The sequence below is a fragment of the Acromyrmex echinatior genome, chromosome 3 (genome assembly GCF_024713525.1).
Source record: "Acromyrmex echinatior isolate Ae372 chromosome 3, ASM2471352v2, whole genome shotgun sequence".
Lineage (NCBI taxonomy): Eukaryota > Metazoa > Arthropoda > Insecta > Hymenoptera > Formicidae > Acromyrmex > Acromyrmex echinatior.
Genome location: NC_141854.1, coordinates 552,205 through 566,799, shown reverse-complemented (window position 1 = coordinate 566,799; position 14,595 = coordinate 552,205). Strand labels below are relative to the sequence as shown.

The window sequence follows — 14,595 nt, the reverse complement described above, 5'->3', positions numbered from 1 at the left end:
TACATATATATATATATATATATACGCGCGCACGCACGCATATACATTTTTTGTCATATACATTTCTTTTAATCGTAATTTAAAGAACTAAATCTCTTCGGAGATGAAATGAATTGGTATTCGGAACATATTCCCATATACTCAATTATACACAAAAGAAGTTTATCTTCGACGATTACAGATTATTGAATAAGGATCATTGAATATTATAAATTAAAGAAATTATATGTATCCTTCAGTGTGCTCGGAATTAGTTGCATTTTGAGCCAATTTCTGAAGTGCTGACTACTTTTCCCTTATAACCGCCTTATAACCGTTCAACGCTCGACAACCTAATTGCTGAATCGCACATGGAGGTGCATCTCAGGAGCGTCGCAGTATAAGAAATATGCTACATTATTGTTATTTCTTAATAATGGTGATAATTGTTATTTCTTAATAATGGTGAACATCATATTAATAAGTAAATACATTTTATTGAGTGTAATGTACTTTTAAAATATTACTGTATTATTTTTATGATACATTTGGTTTCTTTCAAACAGCTACTGGCCACGCTTTTGTGCCACAGAATGTAATACATAATTTTACTTTACCACGTCATACATCTGATCGTCTGTTTATATTATTTTTTAGTGAAAAGAACCTGGAGAATGCTTAAAAGGCGCATCAATAATAAAATTTTAAAGATAACACATACAGAGTTTTTACAATAACGTGGATCCAGATACGGTAAAAATAAACGCTATAATCTTCCTTTTTTTAATTATTCATTAAGAAGAAGATAACGTGACCATGGTATCAATTATGTATCTCTTTTTTCTAGGGCGAAAATGTGAAAAGTGAAAATTTTATGTATATATGTGTGTATGTGTACATGCATATACATAAAATTTTTCACATTTTCGCTCTAGAGAAGAAGTTACTTGATCGATACCCTTAACGTTCACTATATCTAGATAAACGGTTTGCAAAAACTCTCCAATATTGAAAGTTATTGTTCATTATAATTATCGTGTCGTAATAATTATATCATTGTCAATAAAAATATTGTAAAATGTGTATATATGTATATATTTTAATAGAAGAAAGTTTGATTTAATTAATAAAATTATAATTATGTAGGAAAGAAAGTAATGATCATTTGGTGGAAGGAGTACGGTCGCAGCGTATTTCTTAGAGTGCGACGCTCCTCAGACATGTACAAGTATATCATGATCCGGCGTAGCGGCTCGGTTGATGAGCGTCGAGAGATAGGGGAGACCGGGGCTAATAGACTCATTTTTCAGTTTCGAATTTTTACAGACAAAATTAAGATTATTACTTATCGCAAAAATGAATTCTACACCAGTTACTACATACATTTGACTACCTAATAATTTTTTAATAATAAGGAAAAACTGATAACTAATATAAAAAAAATGCATTTTTTCTAATGCATTCTATCTGATTCGACTAGCCCCGTGATTAGGGTAATTTGACTAAGATTGTTAAAATAAAGATTAATGTATTTTAAGCTACATCTTTGGCTACATATTAATAAAATTTTTATAAAAATATATTTTAAACACAAACTTTCTCTTCGCAGGGCAAATAATGCTTCTTTTTGTAAAATTTGTTCATTTCGTGCAAAAACACTTCGAATAAGCCTAGTTTTTGAGAAAGATTGGACATGAGGGAACTAAAAATTTATAACCATATATTTTATCATATATTTTTGAGGAAAATCTCTTTAAAGAAATAAAATTTTGAATGAGCACTATAAGAATCGTCACTAAATGAGTTACGAGTATATTGTTCCATGCTGTGGTAGTCTACTATCCCCATTCGTTCATTTTTTAAAAACATTAATAATAACAAAGACACATAAACAAAAAAAATCTGTTAGATTTTATTAAGCAAGAATTACACTTATTATCTAAGTAAAAATCAAATGTCTCAGAATCATATGCGATTGTAAAACAAAAACTTTAAGAATAAAAATATTTACTTAAGTGTACGATTTATTAAAATTGTGGCATAATTTCTATCATAAATATGTTTGCAACAAGATGTTACAGCAGACTTAGCGACAATCGCTGCTACGTGCTCAGCGCAGTTTACGCGTGTTTCGCATGTTTTGTTTTTAGCCTCGATTATTCTACTTACCCCTATAGTAACTCCCCTATATGTATAATAAGCAATCGAAAAAAGTAAGCTTTAAAAGTCGGCCCCAAAATGTAACTATTTCCGAGCATTGGTACTTTTAAGTCTTAAAATTTAAACCAAACTAGTAATTTAAACAAAACAACTGTAGGAAGAATAAACATACACAAACACACAATATCGAATCATTTTATTCAATTGACAAATAAGAAAGGCAAAAATTTCTGAATAAAAATTCTGATAATGAAGCAAATTTGGTAAATGGAATAATCAGACAATCGACATATCTTAAAGAAGAAACTTATGATATATAAACAAATAATATTTATTATAAACAAGTGCACATTACTATTTACATTTCAATGTCACAATTTTTATTTCAAAATTAAACAATTTTCAAATATCATCGCGGACTCTTCGGTATCTTTGGATTGAATAAATCAACAATTCAATGAATATAAGAACATATTTGTTACATTCTCAAAAACTAGAAAATTGTTAAAAGTGACATACACCACATTAAATTAAGTGTTAATTTTTTTTAATAACATATTAAGATATAAATGTCAGAGCTATTAAACCTTGTCACTGTCTACCTCGCTTTATGTTTTTTTATAGTTTTAATTTCATTTTCAAACATGAAACCAAAAATTCCAAGGAATTTAAATAATATAGTATTATTATATGCCATAATGTATATCTAAGTATAAAAAAATATTATGCATTTACTTTATTCTCTTATTAATTCTTTACTGTAACTTTTTTAAAACTTTTTATTGAAAAAAATTCGAAAAAATATAAAAACTGATATAAACGCTCTTTTATTTATTCATAATGTCATTTAATAATTAATGTATGTACTGCAACCGCACTCACGAGCGTAGCGCAACTTCGTCGCGCATTCACAGCTGAGATTTTCCTATGCAATCGGATGACGGGTATCGTTACGAGACGCGACAGAAATGTGTCTTCGCGCGGCCGCTTTTAAGAGCGACACACAATCACAAAACAATAGTTGGGCGCCAGGTACGGGCGAGTGTGCCACTCTTTTTTAAAATTATGCGATACTTTCTTTATGCAATATCCGGACGAGCTGTGAACGTCGACGGGCTCTCAACCGGTAGCTCAGCCTCAGAAATGGCAGAGGGGGCGATTCGTGATCGAGGATAGCGGATCGTTTGGAGGAGCGAATAGGGACGACAATAAAGCACACAAGAATCAAGAATAGCAAAAGTAACAAGTATATTTAATAAGTCTTCGATTTGCATTTACATCTGCCGACAAAATCATGACGACAAGCTCTAATCGAGCGCGATAACACAGCTTCACACAGGCCCCGATGCTTTACGCTAGACGTACCAATTTCGTTAGATTCCTGCGACATGCTCCCAGGAATACTCTCGCAAATTATACGAACAAGACTTCACTGCCTCGAAAATACTATGGGATTCGGCAATGATTGTAGCGTGGACACGGCGTGACCTCGTGCGCGCTCGCGGGGTTTCGCGTCGCTCAGCCGAGGTTCAGAGAAAGATAGAATATATGCGAACCCGACACTGCACAATCTCGATACGACGGAATATGCGCAATTACGAATTGCTATCATAAATTATCATTAATTGCTATGACACAGAGAGCCGACGCTCTAATAGACATGCAGATTTTACGTTATAGGCTTCCAAAACAAGATACGCGACAATACTACAGTACGGATCCTCGATACGTTACGATACAAAACATGGTCCGCGACAAAAATTTACAACGAATGACGCGAACTGTGGCCTTGACGGACGCAGTAGGATTTCCCCGACGATAAGGGACCGTTCCGGAAGACGACACGCGTACTTGAATTCCGCGGAAATCTAATGCAATGCCACGTGCGCTCACTGTAATACGCCTGATACGATTACGATAGAACTACGCCTCCCGGAAACCGACAACTGTACAATGACGCTCGTCTCACCGTGACTCCCCGCAGGTGCGCGTCGTCTCCAAAGTGCTCCTATCTCTGTTGCGTACTTCCATGTGTCTCGTCAAGCAGGCCACAGCACAAGTGCCGGGCGCTAATCCTCCCGGGGACACGCAGGGTTCATTATCCCGAGGGGGCCTTATCGTGCTTGGCGCGTGGCTTCGCTAATCGCGGGAACCGCGTCATGCTCGTGTCGCATGTCCTGGCGCGTGAAATTCGAGAGGCCGCAGGATCTTTTCGGGCCTCGTGGCCTCGAGGCGCCTGTTCAAGGCTCTCGCCGTCCTTGGGGGGCGTAGAGTGGCCATCCTCGTCCTGCCATCCCAATTCTCGATCCGCCTTGTGCCTGGAAGAGAATGCGATAGAAAATGCCTTGCGACAACAAAGAGGACGTAAAAATGAATGATATCACCTACGTGCGACCTGGAGTCGGGTGTCGTGCGCCCCGGCGGATCCATCAGCAGCGGTCGTCACTCGACTCCCATTCTTGGCCGTCCTCTTTTTTCTCTCTTCACAGTCCGGTAAGGCGGTGTCTGTCAAGATCGCGGGAGTCGTCGGCCTCTATAACTCTCGGTACGGGAATACACAGAAAAAGGGAAACGAAAACGGCAACGGAAACGCGTAAGACACGCAAATAATGTCGCGGAAAAAGCGCAGGTGCGTCCGCCCCCTAAAATATGGAAGGACTCAGGACGCTAGACCGCACTGTTCGGTTAGGCCATGCGGCCCTTGTGAAAATGTCACGTCACAGTACATTTAAAAAATTTTTGCAAATACCAAGATTCAAATCCAAAAGACGTTATATAAAATTTAAATATTTTATTTCTTGAATAGAAATAATGTATTCTGTCTAAAAATATTTCGATATATGTTTGTAAAAATGCACGCGTTTTTTTAAAGATTCATTTAGATTATCGAGATTAATCTCGACAATCTAGAAACATCTTTATATTCACGTCGTATCATCGCAGTAGTATCGGCATCTGAAAAGTAAATGGACTCTCTTGTGCGCTGATATTATCTATTACGCGTAAACCATTATGAGTGATGTTGCGCGCAAAAAGAAAAACAATGACGCAAAACAAGTCTATCCCTACTGTTACTCGCGTCCACATCGTTGCCCCATATCAGTGTCATTAAAAAGTGAAGCGTAGTAGTGTTATAGTGTGTGTTTTTTGTTTTTCAAAAATGGAAATTATAATAATAAAATACTACCTGTCTGTTAAGAGAAAGGCCAGAAAGGGAGAATGGTTGAAAAGGTTAGTCTGTCCTCATTTGAGAAAGGATTTGCATAAAAATCATATGTTACATGCTCGCTACTGTACATTTAACAAACTTTCGCTATATTTGTATTAGTTTTTATATATTGCATTCGTTATAATTAATTGAATAGATTAACAACAAGCTATAAATATTCGACATAATAATACTATTGTGTTCCTTCCATTTTGTTTTATTTTAAATTATTATACTGAAGAAGTAAACAGATGTAAAGCATCGGTCTCTCTCTCTCTCTCTCTCTCTCTCTCTCTCTCTCTCTCTCTCTCTTCATTCACTCGCTCGCTCTCTCTTTTTTATACTAGAAATCAAAATATTTCACGTACAGGACGCTGGCAAGTATGTGACATACATTTATATTGGTTGCTAAAAACACATACACACACAGAAAGTGCTTATAATTTCGGGAATGCTTGCGATCTGTATATATATATATATATATATATATATATATATATATATATGTATGTGTATATATATATACATACACAAGTCAGCTGAGACAATCCAGCTATGATTCGAAAAAGTTCTCATTAATTAGTAGGGCCCGGGGTCCGGACTTTAAGGCTCGACCACGGGCCGCGAGCGGAGGACAAGTATGCATATGAATCAAATGCTTGCTGAAGTGAGATAGCAACAATATAAACAAATCACGCAGTGATTCTCCGCGCGCAGCCCGTGATCGAGTGCAAAGTCCGGGACAATAAGTTATGTTTCACATATTTATCTACATTATATTTGAAAGAAATATTTATAAAAATAGCAATTTATTAAATTAATAGCAATTATTATTAAAATGTAAAATTTTAAGAAATGATAATAAGAAGGAAGCTTATAAAAATCAAATGACAAGGACTAGATATACATATTTTAATGAGTAGAATGTTAAATCAAAATGTATCAAAATTATTTGATTTTCTTTCATCTTATTATTGCATTTTCAAATGAGTTGTCCAAAATTCTTTTTCCATCCATATATCCTTTCGTGAAAAGATACAAAAGTATTTTTTAGTCAGGTGTATGTGCGCGCGCGCGCAAACTTACATTTATATTGCGTATTGCAAGGTTTCTCGAAATAACCGCATCGGCTGATAAAGCAAGAACGAAATATTAATTTCTCAAATTCACTAAATAAGCATGTATCCGCCCAATCTGCAGAAGTTGTCGGCTCATTGGTCGCAGTCACTAGTCACGCGGGGAGTGGGGACTGCCTGATAAACACCCGCACGACATGGGCCACATGACACAAAACGCGCGCTTATCAGGCAATCTCCGTTCCCCGCGAATGTAGTAACCACGACAAATAGGTGTGCACTTGGCGGCAGGCCATGCGGATTCGGTAATCTGTAGAAAAATGTCAACTACGAAGTTTGCAAAATGATAGAGAACTTTTTAAATTTAGTTTACCTGTTCTATTAATCTACATGAACTGATGTGATTATGAAAAATCGTATATGCAATTTTTGATGCTGTCTGATTAGTTATGGAATCAGCTATACAGGGTGTCCCATTTTAATTGACTACCTCAAATTCAATTTCTTGAACAATGGATTTTATGGAAAAATACTTTAGACAACAATTTCGTGACTTCGAGGAAGACATAAAATGGTACTCTTGATTCAACCTTAAGTGGCCTTCTCAAGGTTAGGTCAATGTGACTGATGTTTTTTTTTTAAATAGAACTCTCCATTTTTCCATGCATTCAAAAGATATGTGGGATGGTCAATTAAAAAAGGACACCCTGTATATACAGGGTGGGCCATCTATTGGTACGTTTTTAAAAATGCGATCAAATGAGCATACATTGATATTTTTTATTAATTTTTTTTTTGTTGTGAAGCTAAAAGTATCCGCGTCAAGAATGAAAAACGATTTCGTTCATGTGGCTCCCTCTACTGGCCTTACAGTATGCCATTCGGTCACCCCAATTATTAATGACATTTTGGACTACCTCGGCGCCAATTTCACTCAAAACAGTCGTAATATTGTTTTTCAAAGCTGGAATTGTCTCACACTTTGGGCCACAGCCTCAATATTCTCGGGTGTGCGCACTGTCCGAGCTCTGGGACCACTTCTGTCATCCACTAACATCCCTTTCTCACGAACTTTCCTCACCAATTTGCGTATAGCTCCTTCGGTGGGTGCTCTATCACGACCCATATTTCTTTTCAAAATTCGTACAGTTTCGGCGACACAGCACTGACTTTGAAAATAAGTTTTTAAAATTTCAAAACGCTCTTCAAGAGAAAACATGTTGTTTCGTGCCGCGGACGGTATGACTAATAAACTGTCAAAATTTCGGGTCTGTAGCTCGTTCGGTGTTGCCATACGACGAAATTCAAAAACGTACCAATAGATGGCCCACCCTGTACAATGTCTCTCAAAAAAAGGAAATAAATAATAAATACGAAATGATTTTTCCAAAATTATTTTACCATTCGTCTCCTCCAAGAAATTCAATTAATTAAAATGTTTTACTAAAATTTTATATTATTAAATATTTATATTTACTTTTTTTTTAGGCTATCTTGTATAATCTGCAGTAATATTGTAAACTATTATTCTATTTGCATAAAAATTACATAAATGTAAGAAATGACCATATCATAAATAATACTGTTAAAAAAGATTGCAAACCTTTGCTTATTTTAACATTGATAATTTAATACTTAAAGCACAAAAATGTATTTTAAAATCATAGTTGAGAGCAATTAATACCAGAGATACCAGTTAGTCGTAAGTAATTGCCAGAGGCGTTAATCGTGCGCTGACTAGTTATCAAAATGCCAAAGCTATACGTCGTGGTTTGGCTAGTTATAACCGAATGCTAGAGGTGTTAATCGTGGTCTGATTCTTTTTAATGTACTGCCAGAGGCGTTAATCGTGGGCTGATTAGTTATAGGCTGGTGTTACGTTCAATGATCCGTAAGGGAATCCTAGATGTGATGTTATTGTGGATGAACTTCTCGTTCAGTTAAGGGGGTTAAAACTCCAGGATAATTAGCTACTCTCTACACCTGAAGACTGGTTCGACATTGATGTTTCGTCGCAGGACAGTTTCCTTCTTCGTATGGAATGAGAAGCTTTGATTGAAATGATGAACACTCGATGTTTGTGTTATAATAAGTATATGATTTTACTTCGAATAAAGGTTATAATCAAGACTTGGAGCGCAGAGATCTGAATTAGAATAAAAGTTCAAGTACGATACTACAAGAGCTAAAGCATTTAAAAAGAAAAAGTGCAATCTAATATTAATAATCTCGAAGTAGAAAAAGAAGAAACTGTCACTTAAGAGAAGGAAGCTTCTTATATATTAGAAAGTGGGTTACACTATTTGTGAGTAAAGTTTGCTGTTCGCTCCTTATATGGTAAGGTATGCGGAAATAAAGCTTGCTTACTGTGATGAGTCAAGATGACTCACCAAATGTATCTAAAAATAACTATGACTCTTGGTGTGGAGTATGTAAGTCACTAATGGTGTGATCGGATGATCTAAGCAGAGTATGAGTCATGATGCTATGGCAAAGTTTATTTTATTACGAGAACGATATTTCTTTTAGTTAAGAAATAGTTTTAATGATTTTATTCATTTCAATTAGAATTAATATTAGACGTGTTTTACATGATTGGTCGGTTTTCTATTCTTATTGTTAAATAAATTTACATTGATTCTTTTTATTAAGTAACACATTTAATTTGCTGTGAATTATTATATAAATAAAATATCTTTCTCGTCTTTTTATTATATCGTCATATTAATACTATTTTAAATTTGGATTCATTTTACACATAATGTAGCATATGGTATAATTATTTTATGCATAACAATGGTTCATTGCAATTGTTATACTGTTTTTAGATAACACTCAGCTGAAAAAATAATAAACAAATGATTTGAAGTTGGATGTTAATAGATAGTATTCTTGTTCAATTAGAATGTTTAGAACATCTTTTATTGAGAATTTGGATAGATCATATTAAAGAATTTATGTGTGGGACTAGGATCTATAATAATTCAGTATAAAATGTAGTGGTTAATAAGGTCGATTGTTTATAAAAATTTGTTAGTTAATGATTTTCTTTAGTAATGATTTTGTATTTAATTGCTAGTTTTATTGCTAGTTTTACTAGGTTGCGGGAATTCAATGGAATGATTCGATTCGTTACGTATACGAGATCCGTCGAATGATATGACCATGTATGGATAAGGGTATTGCAGCGGTGGTTTCTCTAATGATTTGATGAGTAGGAATGATAGAAAGATAAGTTTATAGATATGATTGAAAAGTAAAAATTGCAGGCTTTAATTTCGTTAACTTTTATATTTATAATTCGAACTTTGTTTTAAATAAGCGTCCAAATACGGTTCTGTTATGTACCATAATGTAAATATATAGAGATTCACGTAAAATAACTTATTAATATCGATAATTTTAGTATGTTATTTTTGGATTTATGATTTCTAGCTTGTCACAGAAGTTTGTTTACAACGATTATAGTCTTGTCGTGAATTTATATTGTCAATTTAAGAAAAAAGGGTATTTAGTCAGATTATCCATGCTGGTTAGTCGATGGTTTGTCAATGGTTGATTTTGTCAATGGAATTTGCAATAATTAATATTAGTTTTCAAAGAATTCGTTATTATTATTGACTTTTAAATGAATTTTGGGAGGTTGAATTTAAATTTAGTAATTGGAATGTGAATTAGGCTTAAAGTATTTTCAAGGTGTGAAAACTTATTATTTGAATCTTTCGCGTTCTATTTTATAGTTTACTGATGTTTTTCGGTATTAAAAGGGAATTATAGAAGGATAATTATAATCCTAGCCTTCTGATTAGTTAAAATCTTTTACGAGTCAAATCTTGTATTTTAATCATTAGAACAGAACAAACTATAGATAATTTTTGTGTAGCAGAGTTCTAGTGATCATTCTGAGTTATGTTATAGGTTTTTAAAGAGTTATTAGAATAATAAGATAATGAACCAATAGGATTGCTGTCTTGAGAGTTAGCTGTTCAAGACGTAATGTGCAGAATTTGTTTGAAAGTGAGAGAGAGAGAGAGAGAGAGAAAGAGAGAGAGAGAGAAGGAGAGTTGATGTGATATCTTATTTAATATGAATAGGAGTGGTAGTAATAATAACAATAATAATATATATATATAATTGAAATAACATAAAAAAGATTTTTCAGTTTGGATGATCGCATGACGTGACACTGATTAGTTTTAACACAATGTCAAAGCCGTACATCGTGCTTTGGCTAGTTATTACCAAATGTCACAGGCGTTCATTGCGGGCTGGCTTGTCATAAATGCCACAGGCATTTATTTTGCTGAATGTCGAGCTTGCTAGTTTGTATTAAATGCTCTCAATATTTATTAAGAGAATGCTTGTTTATGTAATAAAAGCTACAAGTAACAAGTAGCACCATTTAAAATATTTATGAATAATATATGTAGTTTATTGATAATAAGAAAGAAATAGGCAAAGGTCTGCTGCAACTTAAAATTGTGTTTTTTTATTTTGAAAATAGTAACATTTATGTGCTAAATATGTTTTTATTTATTTAGCAAAATTAATATTTAATAAAACATTTTATTAATATCTTATTTTTTTGCAGACGACAAAAATACTAAAGAGGAAGCACTGGCTGGTGAAAAAAGCCCAGAGATATCTGAAGATACTAACGACGAATCTATCAGTTATCAGAATTCAATGAAATTATTGTCCGACTTGATGGATTCGAAGACTAATATTCAAGATACACAGTGCTTGAAGCTAGTCAATTAGTGAAGGTAAGCATATAAATCTACAGAAATGTGAAGATGACAATACTCTTGTCATCGAAGACACAAACTTTATACAAGCACGAGCTATTGGATAAGATAATAAAAGAACAAAAATATGTAAATAACTATACTCTTATCATCGGAAAGACAATCTGTGCAGATGATCCAAGAGCATGCTGATGGTATCCAAGAACATGGCCTCAAGGTAATCGCATCATAGATTCAGATTTCTATCATAAAGAACTGCATCGAGTATTTCGTAATCATTCGCGATTTGGTTGCGATTTTGATGACTGGAAACTCGTAAATACTCGCCGCATTCAAAACGCAGTTCTTTTACAAATGCAAATTTTGTAAAAAAGATGTCAATATTTGGTCACATCGCACAGACTCTAAAAATATGAACATCAACACGGCTATCACAACTAGAACCACCACTACCAGAATTACTTTTGCTCAAATGGAAGATTTGCAGTGCATTACAAATGTATCGTGTATGTCGGAGAAAATATATATCCAACATCGAAACAAAGTATTCGAAGAATTTGAAAAAACAGTCATTGAAAATATGAAAATAGCGGGCGAAAAGCAACTCGCTATAGAGAGAAATGAAATAATCAACAACCATCGTACATAACCGTTGCAACGGATGTTAGTTGGGCAAAGAGATAGTGCCTATGATTCACTTTCCGGAGTTGGAGCTATTATTGGTTACCGCATAAGGAAAGTTCTCTTTGTTGGCATTCGCAATAAATTTTGTACGGTATGCCATATGGCGGAACGAGAAGGTCTCGAGGCAAAAAGTCATAAATGCTATAAAAATTTCGATCATAACATTAGTTCTGCACGTATGGAAAGTGATGCTATTGCAGAAGGATTTGCATGTAATATTGCAATGCATGATTTTTAGAACACTTATTGCCGATGGCAATAGCAACGTGTATCCGTCCATCATAAATAGCAAATAATAACAGTGCGAAAAGTAGAATGCACTAATCACTTGCTTCGAAGTTTATGTAAAAAATTAAAAATAATCGCAGAAGCAATAGAACCAAAGTTGCGTAGAAATGATTTTATAAAATTACAAAATGTTATGAAAAACAATATCTTAAAAATTAGAAATGAAATTGTACAATTAAGTGAATACAGAAGAAAAGACGAGCAACCTCAGCATCATTTAACTATGGAATTACGAGAAAATATCATAAATGTTCTTAATCATATCTTTGGGGAAACCGATTACGGTGTAAGAAATGTGGTCATACATGCGAGAACATCGCTGTTACAAATAACCAAAATTATGTTCTGTATTTAAAATTGTATGGTTTTTATCCAAAAATACAGAATGAAATCACATACCTAAGTGCTTATGCCGACAATCTATTGCTCAATGTGACTAATAATCTAGCAGAATCATTTCACTCGACAGTCTGCGCAGAAATTGGTGAAAAGCGCGGTGATGTTTTATGGTGCGCGAGGGTTTTATGATACCAGAATTGCAGCAGCTGTTGTTCAACATAACATGCAACAAGCTCTCACAGAATTACATAAAAGTGTACAATGTTGGCTATCCTGCTGCGTGCAGGATGAATGGTGGCACGGCCATGCGATCACCGTTCCAAGCGTTCCCGCAGTATGATTGCTTCTTGGTCAAGAAAAATGAGATTTTTCCTGCTTTTCAAATTTTATTTAAACAGACCTCAATGCGGGCGAACGTGTTTCACAGTAGATGCGGAAAGGATCTCAACGGTGCGGTAGCGTGATAAAAAACTATTCAGCGCGAGGCGAGACACGTGCTGTCGACGAAACAATCAGAGCGGCCATTGTGATCTGAGTATACCGAATCGATTAAGCGCGACACATGCGTCGCTTAACAATCGACATCTCGGGAATTGATCGATTCTTTATCGGGCGATGTGACTAGACGCCATAAACGATAAGGGTACCGAACAGTGTATATATTATAACAGTTTCTTCTATCGAGAATCTAGAAAAGTCATGATAAATAAAAACGGCTTAAAGCAGAGAATCTCGCAAAGTAGATGGAAAGCAAAATATATTTAAAAGAAAGAATAGATTATTACGGACCTCAATCGCAAAAATCAGACGTATCCTCTGAAATATTTGAAGAAAGAAAACAAAAGCATATGGAAGAATTGTTAGAAAATGCCAAAGACTGGAAAGAAAATGAACGCCAAAACCAGAGAGCAAAGTGATAGCGAATTATTGTCACTGAGAAAAATAATGTTGACAGCGTCAAATTTTGGAGTGGTATATCGTATGAAATCTACAACGTCTTGTGCAATGACCGTTAGAAGTATTTTGTTTCCTCCATCTATCGCAGCCATGAAATATGATCGCGATATGGAAGAAATGGCAAAACAGAAATTATCAAAAATATTAAAGATAGATATAAAGTCATGCGGATTGTTTATTGATTCTAACAATCTGTGGGTTCATCTCCTGATGGACTTCTCCAGGAGGATGGTCTAGTAGAGATCAAATGTCCTCTTTCTGCTGAAAATTTAACAGCGGAGGAAGCTATTCGTTGTCCTGAAAGGTATTTTTAATAAAAAAATCCAAATGTTCTGAATCGAAATCATCGATTCTTTTATCAAATACAGGGTCAATTAAATATAACACAGCCCGATTTTCGCCGAGAAGCATGAAAACAGTATGTGTTAATAGAGACAACGATTTTTGACGAAATAAAATGTTGCCTTTTTTAACACGTTTTTATTTTAACTGCATGCTAAAATTTTGGACAGTCTGTATGTTAGGCATATGCCTATCAGAGAATCGAAATATATAATAGAGCAAAAGAAAAGTTGTAAATTTATCGAAAGTGTAAATACTTATAACACTAAGCGACAACATGTAATGATAGAATCAGTCGAAGAAAAAAAAACGGAAAACGATTAAAATATAATAATAAAAAAATATAAATATAAATTTCGAAGAAATATCATATCATAGAAACAAATGCTATTGTTTTTACTGCCGTGATGGAGCCAGATGATTGTATCATTGTTAGTCATGCAACTAACCATATTCCGACAGCAGATGAAATGGCAAGTCGCAGAAGAGTACTAGACGATCACCAGATATCTCTTTCTTTCGACGATTCACTGGATATCTTTTTATGCATTGTGGCAGAAACATTTTAAAACACAAAGCGTACACTACATAAAATTTCCAGATTTAATTACAGCCAGTTGTCGCCAAAGTATCCAAATAATTGAAGGAAATTGTACCAATCACTGGCGCTGTATTTTTTTTGACGGAAAACAACTTTATGCACATGATAGCCAGTCTTACCAGACTGTACATACGATAGAATGGTATCGAAAGAAAAATAATATATAGAGCCCGTTTTCCATAAGTAGTATCTACCGATATAAGATTTGAAAAA

The 14,595-nt window shown here is 34.5% G+C and overlaps 2 pseudogenes; both read left to right on the top strand.

Annotated features, from left to right (window-relative positions):
• Positions 1-5,940: 5,940 nt before the first annotated feature.
• Positions 5,941-13,260, top strand: LOC147910072 (uncharacterized; annotated as a pseudogene).
• On the top strand, positions 12,887-14,105 carry LOC147910071 (uncharacterized; annotated as a pseudogene).
• The last annotated feature ends 490 nt before the right edge of the window (positions 14,106-14,595 follow it).